Source organism: Pseudopodoces humilis, chromosome 2 (assembly GCF_049639895.1).
Source record: "Pseudopodoces humilis isolate 2021_Gansu_Grassland_sample_001 chromosome 2, ASM4963989v1, whole genome shotgun sequence".
Taxonomy (NCBI): domain Eukaryota; kingdom Metazoa; phylum Chordata; class Aves; order Passeriformes; family Paridae; genus Pseudopodoces; species Pseudopodoces humilis.
In genome coordinates this window covers 68,746,960-68,761,219 of record NC_142201.1, presented here as the reverse complement: position 1 = coordinate 68,761,219, position 14,260 = coordinate 68,746,960, and the positions used below count along the sequence as shown (strand labels likewise).

Genomic DNA, 14,260 nt, shown 5'->3' with positions numbered 1-14,260 from the left:
TTCACATCAGAAACTGGCAGGTCCCAGGTACCACCTGTGCCCCACACCTCAGCAAAATCACCTTTGGGTTCCTTGTTACTACTTCCTTTGGTCCTCAAAGGACTTTAGGGCACATTACTACAGGACTGAGCACAGCAGTGTTTTCCAGTGGTTCATCATGGTAACTGCTGCATGTCTCTAGGATGCATTCACCCTGTGAAAATGGTTTATATTTTCTGCTTCTATATATTATAGAAAATATACTGCTTAAATTATCATACATCATTCAACTGCCTGCATCTTCCAAAACAATTCCAGACTGCTTAAACTGAGTTGTTTCTAATGTTTACTACTGAAATGAACTTTATAAGAAATAGTTACCTTCTCCCATGCCACAAACATATTTTGAAAGAAAATCATGCTCCACAAGCCTCTGAAACAACTCCATTTACCAATTACCCATCATATTTCTCCCTAACAACTGCACTCAAAGTTTCTCCACTGGTCTGACCTGCAGTAAGAGCCCACCCACAGTACACAGATTCCATGTACTAAGTGAGCGAGGTAAGAAGCATTAGGAAAGAGACTGACCACAGCTAGAAAAAACCCTTAATCATACAATACTCGTTACAAGTGTTGTGCTCCATTGGGGAAAAGTCTCAAAGATAAACAGTGTTTTGTAATTCACCAAAAGTCACCTGGGATGCAGGACAGATGGAAAATAACAGGGAGTCCTCACTAGTACAGAAGAGCTCTTAATTTTTCACAAAATACCATAACTTCCCATTGCAGCAAGCAAAAATACCAGATCTTGAAGGCTACCTCCCTCAAAACCTTCCTGTAGGAATTCTTGTACTGCCTGTTCCTTTTTAAGTGGGTTAAATGCTGCCTATTTCCCCCCTACTGTTAGGAAGATTGTTTTTTCCTCTATAACAGCATTCTCCCAAGTTCTCTCCTACACAAGTTTGAAGAGAGAACCAAGGTGGTCAGCAGCTTGTTTATAAAACTGGCCCTCACTATGTCCCCAGTCAGCCCAGAAAGACAGGCAGCAGGGGGCTGTCCTCCCTCCCAGGGTGATCCCTCAGCCTACTTCTATAGGATGTGGGAAGGATGCAAGGAGATAAGTTACTAACTGATCAAAATACACACAGAAAAATAATTCATTTTAAGTATTACATGAGGGATATAAGTAGTCTATTAATTGCATCTTCTAGATTAATTTCTAATTCCAACAGGTCATAGCACAGTGAAGTAATTTAAATCAAGGGATTTAACAGCATTTTGAATTAGTTTAATAATTCTAAACCTTACTGTATATACTCAAGTATTTAACTCACAAGAGCTGCTTTTACCATTCTGTAGTATTAGTTTAAAAATCAAATGGATTTCATTACCATTTGTGGTAGAGAACCTTATTTAAATTTTACAAGAATAATCAAAATAATACTATTTCACACTTAAATACAACTTAAACCTTTAAATCTAAAACAGCTCAATTAAACAAATCATATTGCTTATTCTTACAAAATTAATTCTTTTGGTGAAGTAATATTGCTCTTTTTCTGTCTGTCCCTACTGCCACCAAATGCTTGTTTGATTTCTACCACTGAAAAGCCCTTACATTTGCTGGTATTCCACCACAGCACATAATTTTGAAAGCAGCAGAGTCTTGCCTTGAGCTTGGATCACTGCCTCCAAAAATTTCATCCTTAAAAAATTTCTTTTGCATTCTCAAAATAAGAATAAATAGAAAATAAAGTATTGTCCAGCATGGTTTTTCAGTTTCTCTGCACACCAGGAGTTTGACTACCTTAACATCAACAGCCCTGCTCAGCACAGGGCCTGCTCTCGTACAACCCATGCAGATTCCTCAACCCAGCAGCTCAGACAACACTTACTATCTTTTAGCAAGTACCTGCTGCTGACTGCTTCCATTTCCACAGGCTTTCCCTTGGCTTCTGGTTGTATGAGCAACCTTCACTGGTGCCTTTCACTAGCTCAATCTCATTTCACATTTCAAGAGAACAGAACACAGGGCTCAGCTCAGGTAACCTGTAGCTCACGAATTCAGACCTTATGCCATCTCCCTATATCTCTACTAACATCACAGCTGGAGGGTTATTTTTAAAATGTATTGCGTATGCACACTACCTGGTTTTAATGAAATAAAAAATAGAGAATTCTACTAAAAGAAAAATATGCAGACTATCTGCTGTAAAACTGTCTGGGTAAACAACTGTAAAATGGACATCAAATGTCCTTAACATCAAATTTCTGAATTGTGGGGAACCCACGCTACTCCTACATTTCCTAAGTAGTTTCTTACAGAAGAATTACATTAAGAGTTGAGGGAAAATTCAGTTCTTTCTATGCCAAGGCCTGCATTCCCTTTTTATAAACTCAAGGGTTTCTAAATACACCTAAACATCTTAAATAAATAAATAAAACACAAGAAATTTTTTCTTCCAGAATCACTTTGCAGTGTAACGGGAATGATACGTTTCCTTTACTGCATTATTATGTTCTGGTACTAACCCAAAAGTTCACACCGTTTTCATTTCTTTATTGCCAATAGCCATCTAGGAAATGCTGCCATCAATAGTAAATCTAGATGAAATCACACTCCTCTGGTGCATTTTGTGAATAGCAATCAGTCCATAACACAATCCTGTTCGGTTTAAATTCAGTTTATTCTTCAATTACTCTGCTAGCCCAACTCTAATTTATTATATTTTCTGGTACATTTGATTTTGAATATTATGACATCCTGGCTCATGCCATTAGAGAGGAAACATAAAATGGTGAGGATGTCTAGGGACGGCTGAGAATAAGATAGCAACAGCCTGGAAAATTAACAATACCACTGTCTGTGCTCAGCTAGACAGCTCCTGCATTAGCACTAAAAAAAATTTGTCAGTATTTCTCTAATATAGTCCTGTCATCCAGAAATAGCCTCAGAGACATCATAAAACCCCAGCAAGCACAGCAGGCAGCTGGGGCAGTTGGGTGGGCCAACAGCAGCCTCTGAGCCCACTCGGGGAAGAAAGGAAAGAAGAAAGGAAACACTGGCCCTGCTGATGCTTGAAGCTCACCAAAGAAAGAAACCAACACGGTTCTAAATGCCATCAATATACATTGATTTTTTGGTTGGCTTTTTTTAGCCTTGCATTGTCTTGGTCCTAGCTACCATTTCATTCTCCCAGCACCCAAGGTGAAATGAGAGCCAGCAGCCAGAAGCCTGCTCAGAGCACCTTTCTTGAGAAGCTGGGCAGAAGGGAGGGCTTCACCTTCGCCGCCAGCTTGGTGACCGACTGCATTAACCTTCAGGGCATTCTGCCAGCCCCACCTGCTTACTCAGGGTTTTGCCAACAAGGGAAGCTCTCACTGCACTGCTTTGTCCTTCGAGGATGCATCCTCTTCCACTTACTTCTTACTCCCACCTAACATTTGGAATTGGAACTCCTGAATCCAGAGAATGGAGGGACAGTCCTGATGGGGAAACATCAGACTCTTGTATTCATATCTGAACTTTTCCCCTGCAACAGATTCTGACAACCTCAAACATGAAAAATGCTTGTGTTTCTGCACAGCTCGCTCTGTCCCAAGAAATTCCACACTGTGTTTTGAAAACAACATGTATTTCCCTTCTTTTATCTGTTGTTCTGAAAGCCTGAAAACAGCTTACTGAAACAACATGCAAGAGTGAATGCTTAACAGGGAAACCCAGGCAGGCAGGCCCATAAGGAGCTGCCAGCATTGGAAAGAAGTTGCAATGTGGGAAATCTGGCTGGACCCAAATCCTCACTCATGATTTTGTTTTCCAGAAAAAAAAAACCAAGCAGACTTATTTTCCCCAAAAGGATAATAAAGTTTTCGGCTGTCTCTAAGCTGTCTTGTAGCTCAGGCAGTATTGCCAGCTCCTTCTAAACCTCATAAGCAACAAGGATTTTACTAATGATGTAGCTGTTGCAATTGTTCCATTAAAATGACGATGTTTAAAAATGACACGTAGCAATGCCTACAAATACATGGAGCTAACTTACAAAACTAAGAAATGCCATGTTTTAGCTCATTCACTGCCTTTCAATTTTCTCTCACTTCTCCTGAATCTATGTTGTAACCCAGTTGCTGGTTTCTGTTCTGAAGCTTTTTTTCCCCTGCAACCCAATTAGTTCCCCTAACCCACACAAAGGACAGACAAAAAAGGGAGTGGCATAAGGGATGCTTAAGCATACCTCCGCTGTTAGGTTGCTTGATTTCACTTAGGAAAACCTACTGAAAGACAGTTATTGGTGCATGAGAAATAGGGAGTACAGTTTCAGCTTGTGAAGCCTGATGGAGTCAGAGCAAATCAAATCAAGGCCCTTTTAGGTGGGTTGGAGAACTGGGACAGAGGGACTCTCCCCTCCTGTTAAATGCTATCACATGTCCCAGTGTAATGAAACATTGCCACCATGATGAGAAAAAAGCTTCTCTCGGTGTGTTGGTACCACGAAAACACAACCACCCAAGATCTTCAGAAGCAATGACAACTCTGGCTGTACCCATTTTCTCTTCTCAATCCTGTGTACTCATAAGTCACCTGCCTGTGCTTACACTGCAAATCAATGCACACGCTCCAGTGTCTCCCTGCACCTGCTCTCATTACCTCGTGTTTGAAACAAACCTCGAATGGAGACTGGAGACTCGATTTCACTTCCCAGAAGGCAGAGTAATCATCAATAATTGATGTCACTTGGTTTCATTTGGGGCACTGCCTTGGGCGTGCAATGGGGTGCTATGGTATGCACCAAGGAAAGAAGGATTTGTATATAAAATGATTTGATAATCTGAAAAAATCCCCCAGTAAACAAAGGAAATTTACAGATAATCGCATTAAAGATTAGAGTTGTTTTAAAACAATGCAGAATGTATTCAAAAACATCTGCGAAAAAAGATGGTAGTATTAAAAGCAAAATCTTTGGGGAAAACATCTTCCCCCTCAAACAGGAAACAGTAATTAATTCATTATTAAATCCTAATCCTTGTCAATTCATGTTAAATTACAGCACTTTTTCTAATAAAGACTTATCACGATACTAAAATGCAATTTTATAGATGAATACTTAAATACATTTACATGCAGTTTTAATTCTGTTTAAATGATTGCTTGATTATTCCATTTATTAATTGCTTCAAATTTATTTCAAATTTGAGAAGCAGGACAATTTTATGCCAGAAAACTAAGTTTAATATTAAATAAGGACAGAACAACCTGTGTACTACGAAAAATATATCATGATAACAAAAGCAATTTGATGTCTTTCCTTTCATGTTTACTCATCAGCTGGAAAATTAAGAAAATAACTCCTTTTACCTTACAAAGGTTCCTATATTTCCATCACCCATTTACTGTGTTCCGAAGCTTTGGTGTGGAGATTTATGTGAAAAATCCTCACAATGAAACCCATAAACTGCTCATGACACTTTCTATAATCAGTGTTGACAATTAACAGTACTGCTCTTCTGTTTAAACAGTGCATTATTGAAGCTCCTCACTGCTGTAAATGCTGACAGCACCAGAAGAGTATTTACTTCACAACTAAAAAATAAAACCTACAAAACTGAACAGTAGTTAAATTGTTAAAAACATCCTGGATCAGACTTCTATAATTTCTTTCACTACTGTATTTCTACTCCATTCTTCCATAAAAATACTTAATGTTAGAGCTAAATCTGGCAGGATTTCTAAGATCTGAAAGGAGAAAAAGAAAGAAAGCAAAGTTCAGGGTTTGTTTTCCCCTTTTTACACTGTTTTACACCTTACAGAAATTAATTTTATATATACAGACACACATGTAAAGTTCAATCACAAGCAGAATGTTAACCAGATCTGTACAAGCAACTTGTACAGAGTTGAGACTTAGAACAGAAAGCCCATCAGGCATGCCTTGTTGTAACCACATCATCATAACTGTGCTGAATTCAGTGACTTCCTTAGGAGCAGGCAAAAGGACTCTCACGCCCATAAAGGACCCTATGGAGTCCCTACTGTGGATTCAATTGTACTGTCAAGCTACAGGGATGCCAAAATAGGACTCAACATGCGATACATCACCTGAAAAATTATATATACATAGCAATTGCTCCTAACACACATGTGTGCATTGTGGTGAAGTCCCTTCTCTCCTGCATATCAACTTAACCTGCTTAGCAGGTTATTAGGCATAGACAGACTCACCTATAGGAACACTTTAAAACAAACCATTTTCTTTATCCTCAAAGTCAGTATCAGCTAAAACATAACTCTCTCCTCTTTGTCAATTTGAGGCAAATATAAAAATCTTAGCACAATGCAGACGTTACTGTGTGAAGTTGCCTTCACTGAACTTGAGGCTTAAAGGCTTCACCTGTTGTGAAACTCACATCTGATTGTTTGTAGAAGGCAACAAGTCAAGCTGTACCCAAAAATTCCTAGTCAAGTATCTTCGACTTCATAACAGCATAACACTTAGGAACATTTCCTGGCTTCACAGCTTTCTAAACTTTTAAAAATATGCGTTAGGAAAACATTACACTTCTACAGCGTTTCTCTGGTCAATGGCATACATCCCTTACTGCAGAAGAAAGGACTGTTAACAGTTTTCATTTCACACTCCAGTAACCCAAAATCTTGTATTACCACTCACTTTAGTGTTAATTTTCCCACAGATTCTCTTTTTCTGCTTACACGGCAAGACAGCTCAGGTCAAGTGCTCAGACAAGCTGTGCTGCTGATTCTCCTTTTTACCACCACTGAATCACCTTCACTTCTGCTTCACCGCAAAGTTATTTTCCCTGCAAAAAAGCAGGAGAGCCACATTCAATAGAAAGTTAGCTACAGTCAAAATGGATTTCAAAGTGGGAAAAACCCCCACTTCACAACTAAAACCTTAAGGATTATTTATGCAGGGTCATTCCTACACTGTATAAATACACCATGACAGGTGTATTTGCTGCTACACACGTGGTCAAGCCCGATTCAGCTCGTGTCCCTTCCAGCTATAGAATATAAAAGTATCAGTGCTGAACAGACATGCTGAGCCACCCCCTGATAACAGGAAAGAAGAGTAGTTACTTTGCCAAAGTAGAAAGATACCTTCTTTACTAGTTATTTCAAATAAAAGAACATTTGGCAGCTGTCACTGAATTCTTAGGGAGCTCTTACGTGTACGTACAGACCTAACTTACACACAGTTTTAAGACATTTACATGAAATACATGACAGATCCACAAGTACACAAACGTATCTGTATTTTTAGAATATTGAATCTGAATGAGTCTAGATTTATCTTTAACATCTAAAAGGAATTAAAATAGTTAAGAAGCACACCTAAAATCTGAAGGCATTCAATATTGGTTTAATACTAGGCAGGGAACCCTGTGAATTTTAGACCTTCATTTGAAGCAGAAATTACAGTTAAGCTATGGACTAATTGTAAAAATAATCCAAGAATTGACTGGTACTAATTTTTAATTAACGTAAAGGCAGGAAAGAACTATTTTATTAATTCACCGGGTGAGCCTTCATTAGCTTCTGTCAATAACAATAAAAGGCTGAGAAAACTGCTCTAGAACAAACAAGACATTAAAAAAGAAACAGGAAAAAGAGGCCATACAGAAGGAAACCCTCATCAACCTGCTCTGGAAGAAGCTTGACTGAAAAAGTTTTTCAAGTTTAAAAAAGCAAGTTAATTCAATTCAGAGTTGGGGCAGCCCCCAGGAGGACACAGTGTGGGTTTGGCTGAGAGCTGCGGTACAAACACACTGTGCCAAGGGTTCTTAGAGCTGCTCCATCAGGACAGGGTTTACAGGAAACTCTTCAACATCATCAGAACACTCACACAACACATCAGGATCTATGTGGTCTTGTGATGCATCGATCAACTTCCACTTACAGTTAATTCATTCTGGTTATAAACAAGTGTTTAACAACTCTATTTAAAAAAAGCAATGTAAGAGAAAATTACGTGCAAAGGGCAATAGATCCAGTAAGAAGAGGCAAGAAGTCAAAGAAGTGTGTACCACTGGTAAATGAATGCATGAACTTGGAAGGAACAATAAGGAATTCTCCTCTGCATGAAGTGGCAATAGCAGGAACTAGTTTGGAATTTTTCTGTAACTTTTAACCTCCAAACACATAGAGGCAACTTGTGCAACTTGTAAGATGCATACTTAAGTATTTAATCTATCACAGACATTCAGTGCACTATCCATGAGGCACATCCAGACATTAATATTTACAGCATCCTCCTTGAAATGGGACTTGCTCTAGATGGAGGCTACTTGGCTGCAGGATGGACTTCTAATGTACTGGTCTGCATAAGCTGTTACAGATAGCAGCGGAAGAACCAGCTGTGTTGAAGTCAGAACGTGGTTAGCTTGTAAGGGTTATGGGCTTTCTTCTTGGTGTTCTGGTTTGCTGGTCAATTAGAGGAATTATTTGGATAACATAGCCACAGAAACCCCCACCAGAGGCTCTATTCTACTGCCATTACAATACAGCCTATTTCATCTGGGGACTGCAAGGTATGGAGATAAAAAGCACTTTCACTTACGACAAAGTAAAATGCACCAACAAAGGTGGCTCACTGATATCAGCCAAGCTTTTTTTGTTTGTTTTTCAATATTAAGACCTCCTTCAGGAATGCCAACCAAAACTCCATGGCCAGAAAAATCAGGACACGTGAGTTCTGAAATGTTACTTTGTATCATAATAAAAGCGTCCTGGGTTGGTCGTTTCAAAGCAAACATAACATTCCTGTGGCAGAACACGACAGCTTGTCCCAGAAGAAGACAGCAACCACAGAAAATGACTCTATGCAAATCAATTTTGGTACACAAGGCAGTCTCTATCAGCTTTGGTTGAATTTCAATTTTCTTCTGTTGTGCCAAGAAACCTCTGCTGCACCAGCTTTCTTCTTCCTATGTATGAGCTCTGAAACAAGGATTAGCACCAATGTGAAGAACAAAGAAAGCCACAGGAAAGTAAGAGCTTAAAATCCTCCATCACCAGTATTCTCTGGTCTTTTAAGGCCAAAGTTTTTGACAACGACACTGCAGTAAGAGAGGGTTGTTGTTACCGGTGAAGATGAATAGATCACGCGGACACAGGTTGAGGTGCGGTGGAAAGAAGAAAGTTTATTTTTCCTCCCAGGATTTATAGGCTCCTGACCACGGCCAGGGATTGGATGGTCAGGATAACACTTTCTCACTGCACTGGCCATGAGAGATGCCCATCACAAGACGTGTAACAGAAAGAATGTACACATATCTATGTTTATAGTTACTGTCCTGGGAAAGTCTTTAGAAAACTATGTTAGCAAGCTCAGAAGCTGAGTTTTCAGGGTGACAGGTTGTCTGTGGCAGAGAGCTCAGATTCAAGCAAAAATTGCATGTGAAGAACATAACAAAAATCTACACAATGCATACAACTGCAAGAGTCGATAAAAGTGTCAGCATTTAAGAACGCTGACTGGAACCCAATAATAAACTGTGCTTACTCCCAATTGTCTTCTAAAGAGCCAGCCCCTGGGAATGCACAACACAGGCATCCTGACATCTTACACTGGGCTTGTGCAACCTCTTTGGAGAAGGTCATGGGAACACGCAGTGGTAGTGTGATCTTGGGAGCTGGGGAATACAGCCTGTATCACACTTCAAAATCACTCCCACTGCAAGGAATGTACAAAGCAGAAGCAGGAAGCATGTAGCTCATTTTTCCCCACAGTGCAGAATAATATCTGACAGCACTACACCACTCCAGGCAACACAATCCAAAAGTCCTGGATTGCCTTTCTGCAACTACTGGGCGCCTCCCTTTGTCCCTTTGGCACATATGGGTTCTCTTTTAATATGGACCACTTTCCATTGTGCTCTATTGCTAGAAAAAGGATAAATAAGACACGGTTACTTCTGTTTCATTATCTAGAACGACTTATTACTACCATTTACAACATTTCAAAAATAGATTAGTTCATATATTGGATATGCTACTTGAGCAAATTGCATCTTGTTTGTAGAACAACAGTTCTTCTGTAAGGCCCATCTAGCAGTGGTTAAGTGTCAAATCTCTCCAATGAAATACAAAAACACTTCCTCTTCCAAGTGACAGAAGTGCCAGCAAGAAGAGGTGCTATGCTGAAACTTGTTCTCACCAACAAAGAAGGTCTGGTACGAAATGTGAAGCTAGCTAGGAGGGAGCCTTGGCTGCAGTGACGGTGCAGCCTCCTAAAGTCACTTGGAATAGTGGGGCTTGAGAACCTTAGGGCAGCGAGCAGGGAGCATAGCAGGGTCAGTACCCTGGGCTTCAAGAGAGCGGACTGGCCTCTTCAGGGATCTGCTCAGTTGAGCATCATGGGATCATAATGGCCTTGAGGGAAGAGGAGCCCAAAGAAACTGGTTAATATTCAAAGATCATCTACTCCAAAATGAGGCTTTGAGCAACCTGGTCTAGTGGCAGGTGTCTCTTCCCAGGGGGATTGAAAAAGGATGATCTGTAAGGTCCATTTCTACCCAAACCATTCTGTGATGACTCAGTGATTCCTCTCTGTGGAATGAAGGAAGAACAGCCAGGCAAAATACAACACCACTCCATCCCAAAGGGAAGCAACTATTCCTGGGTAAAAATTACCTTCCATGAAACATTGATCTGACTAATTTATAATCTAACAATTACTTTCCTACCCTATTTGGTCTGGTTTATTGTGATGACAGCAAAAATTCTAGACATTCTTAACAACATGCCACAACTCCAGAGCAATATCAACTTGTTTATTTGAAGCAAAAATAAGACTGCAAATATTGAGCTATGCTACCCCAAGTTTCTAGCCAAAAATAGTTCCCACTATTTGAATGGAAAAAATGCAAAGCAGTTTGAAATCTTGTATGTTCACAAGTTATCTGACTTTATATCAAACAGCTGCATACTTTGGCTTTTGTGTTCACCACCCAACACACAGCTCAGCAGGAGAGACTCTGCAAGAGATTCCACTCCTGTTCCAGCCCGCAAATTACTTGCTAAACTGACATCAGTTGAAATAACCATCTATGAGAACATAAAGGACTGACATCTCTGGTACCACCAAAGTGCTTCAGAAATAAAAAGCCAAGCCCATAGTATCGCAGAGCACGTTGCAAGGATGAAGTCAGCTCGGGTACAGCACTGATATCCCCTGTAACACAACAGTGGAGCTGGGGGCATCCCTACACGTCTTGAGGTGCAGACCAGTCCTATCAGCCACCTACACTATCTCATGCAGAATACAGAGCAGTCAGTGGGAAAACACATGACAGGTTCAGCCCATGAATTTTGCGAACATAAATCCCAACCCTGAAAACATTTACAGGCAGGTTTATCATTAAGCCTAAGAACAGGCCCTCTAATTCCAAAAGGAATACTTGGATGTTTAAATTAAGCATATGCAAGCACAAGCATCTATAGAACTAGGACCAAAAAAAAAAAAAAAAAAATCACAAAAAGCACACTCCACAATATCACTAATTTTTATTGCTCCATAGAAACTTTGACCTATCAATTATATAAGTTAATACTAATATTTAAAAGCATTTTCATCTTCAAAAGGCACTACAATTTCTAAAGAACAAGCTCCACTGACCTAATAAAGCAATTAAACAGCATGGAATTCAGTGGTGTCACGTTAAAAATGCTTCTGCAGAGCAAATCAACGAAGAATTTTCAAATATCAGAGACACTGCCATATCAACAGGCAACCATCCTCTGGTGCCTTGTACACCAGGGAGAATTTTAACAACCAATGAATGTTGTTTTCTTATTTGTTACAGTTCTTAATGTCTAGTAGCTCTTTAAACAAGCAACATTTTGCTATTGCAAGGCAATGATTTATATTAATTTAATGTCTAGTACACATCATGTCTTTACACATTTCTCTTTGATATTGTTGGTATAACTTCTTGCCAGTTGCTTTCAAATATGTTAACATTTTTTAGAAGTAAAGAAAAATGAGATGAAAGAAGAGGGGATATTGGCATATTTTCAAGTATACAGTTTTAACTAGTACTTAACAAATTTCTGGGTTTTTTTTAGTAATACGGGCTCATAAATATATACCAAGATTGAGACCACTCAGTATGGGTAAAGGCTTACAAAAAAAAGAAACTTTCACCGAGGTGATCAGTGCCTCCATGAGAGTGCACAACAAACAAATACCAAATGTTGCAATGTCAAAGCCACCATTTTTGGCAGGACAGGTTTTAGTAAGCTCACTTTTTAACCTATCTCAGGAGAACAGTATTTTTCCACCCCATCACTGGCTTACATTCCTCTGTCAAAGTTTTGTCCCGAAACTGCCACAATTTTTTGTTGTTTTGATAACAGAAAATTCAGGTGCAGTGTTACAAAAAGATCCCGCGTTTGCAAATCTCAGACATGAGTCCAAGGCCCTGGGCTCCCTCTTGCTGAAGTCACCAAGCAAAGTTAAGGGTGAAAACAGAAATCCAGTACTGAAAATACATTGCAAAATTATGAACTTTTTTAATATCCACAGATTTTAGAATTGCAGCAGTACAAGCATTTTAAAACATAATATTACAACCTTTTTTTTTTATTTAAAAAATCTACTGGGGCACAATAGTGTTCTTGCAGCCTGCTGACTCTGGAGTTAATAATTTTCTATTGCACTGTGTTCAAGAGAGAGGATTTCTTACTCAGTGATCTGATAATTAGAAAAAAAAAAACAAAACCAAGAATAATTATAAAGGACTCCTCTTAAGTCTTATGGTTCTAGCAAGTACACTGATATGGAAACACTTGTTTCCATTTTGAGGAAATTTGTTTTAATAAAGTCGGGGCAGCATATGGTACTAGCATGTTTATTTTCCAAGTGGTAGGGACACTAACCAAAACCATCTGATGTTTCTTCCTAAGCCTCCTTGATCTGCTGCTGGATTGCAGCTTAGAATAAAGCATTACAAAGCCAGAAAAAGTGGGTAGAGGAATAAAAAATTAAAATCAGTAAATCAAAGTGCTTATTTAATGAGAGTGCAGCTCAGACCAGTCCTATTTTGAACAGAAGTTCGAAAGTATTTGTGACTGGAAATTTATTTCCAGAGACTATCAAATGTAGTCCAAAGCTAATCCCTCCCAGACATTTCTTACTTTGCACAACAGACAAAAACCAAACCCTTAATATCGTGTAATTAAAAAAGGAATTAAAGGAAGCTCAGAAGTACTTAATAGATTTTTCTGAGACGTAATCAATCAGCTCTGTGCATTATGAACACGGCAAGAAAAGTCAGCAGGGACTACCAGATTCACTCCTACCAGAGCTCCAGGAACGGTTTTCTCAGTTAGTTGACTAAGTACCATGATTCCGTCAAGAGCAATGATAATTTTAAAATACGCCTTGTTAAAAGTATAGAAGACGAAAAGTTTTCGAACCACATTTTCAGTAAGAAGAGCTAACAAATGAAGGGGGAAACCAGGGAGTGTGGGTGAGAGCTCCGAGGGCTAGAGTGAACGTTTGAAAATAGCTGCCAACCACACGGAGTCCAGCGGCATTTCGCAGCCAGCCCCGAGTTCCTCTGGCGCAGCTGTAAAACACACAACCTGAAACCCGCTCCTGCAGCAGGGGTTCGCTCGCAGCTGTTCTTCTGCCTCCCCCGCACGCAGTAATCTGACTCTTTTCCAGGAAGGAGCTTCTTTAATGAAGCCACACGAGAGCAGCATAGGTGTATCGGGGGACCAAGAACCAGGCGCTTTCCGAGGGGGTCTCCAGCACCCGAGCCCACGGCTCAGCCTCGCAGAGACGCCCTGCAGGAGCAGGCGCCGCCGAGCTCAGCCCCGCCGCCGAGCCGGGGGTTCCAGGGCGGGGACGCTGCTCCCAAGCTCCCACCTCAGCCCCGCACGGACGCTCCGGGGCCCGGCCCCTCTCCCGTACTTGTTGCCCGCGCAGAGCGGCTCAGCCCGGCCCCGCCGCCCCCGCGGGGACCCCCGGCGCCGCTGCCCCTGAGGGAGGCTGAGCCGCCCGGCACCGCGCGGGGCAGGGAAGTTACTCACCGCGCCGCGCTCTCCTCCTCAGCCGCGCCGGCTGCGCCCGCCCCGCCTCAGGGGAAGCAAACTCCGGGCAGCCGCACTTGGAGAACGTGTCTCGCCGGGCCGGGCCGGGCCGGTGCTCCCGCCTCCACCCCCCGCCGCGGGCAGCGGCGCGGCCCAAGTGACAGCGGCGCTCCGCCACTCCGGCGGCGGCCCCGGGCGCGGGGCCGGGCGAACCGCAGCCTATGG

At 41.0% G+C, this 14,260-nt stretch overlaps 1 protein-coding gene across 3 annotated transcripts in view; it reads right to left on the bottom strand.

The window, feature by feature from the left end:
• Positions 1-14,156, bottom strand: part of LNX2 (ligand of numb-protein X 2) — a 61,940-nt gene extending 47,784 nt beyond the window's left edge. The window contains exons 1-2 of one of the 3 annotated variants that reach the window (XM_014251884.2): positions 14,036-14,150; positions 6,648-6,795 (exon numbers count right to left, since the gene is read on the bottom strand). The gene's annotated coding sequence lies outside the window, so the exon portion shown is untranslated. Of the gene's footprint in view, positions 1-6,647; positions 6,796-14,035 lie in introns of all 3 variants that reach the window. The other 2 variants (XM_014251892.2, XM_005516282.3) reach the window with 2 other exon arrangements.
• Positions 14,157-14,260: the final 104 nt, after the last annotated feature.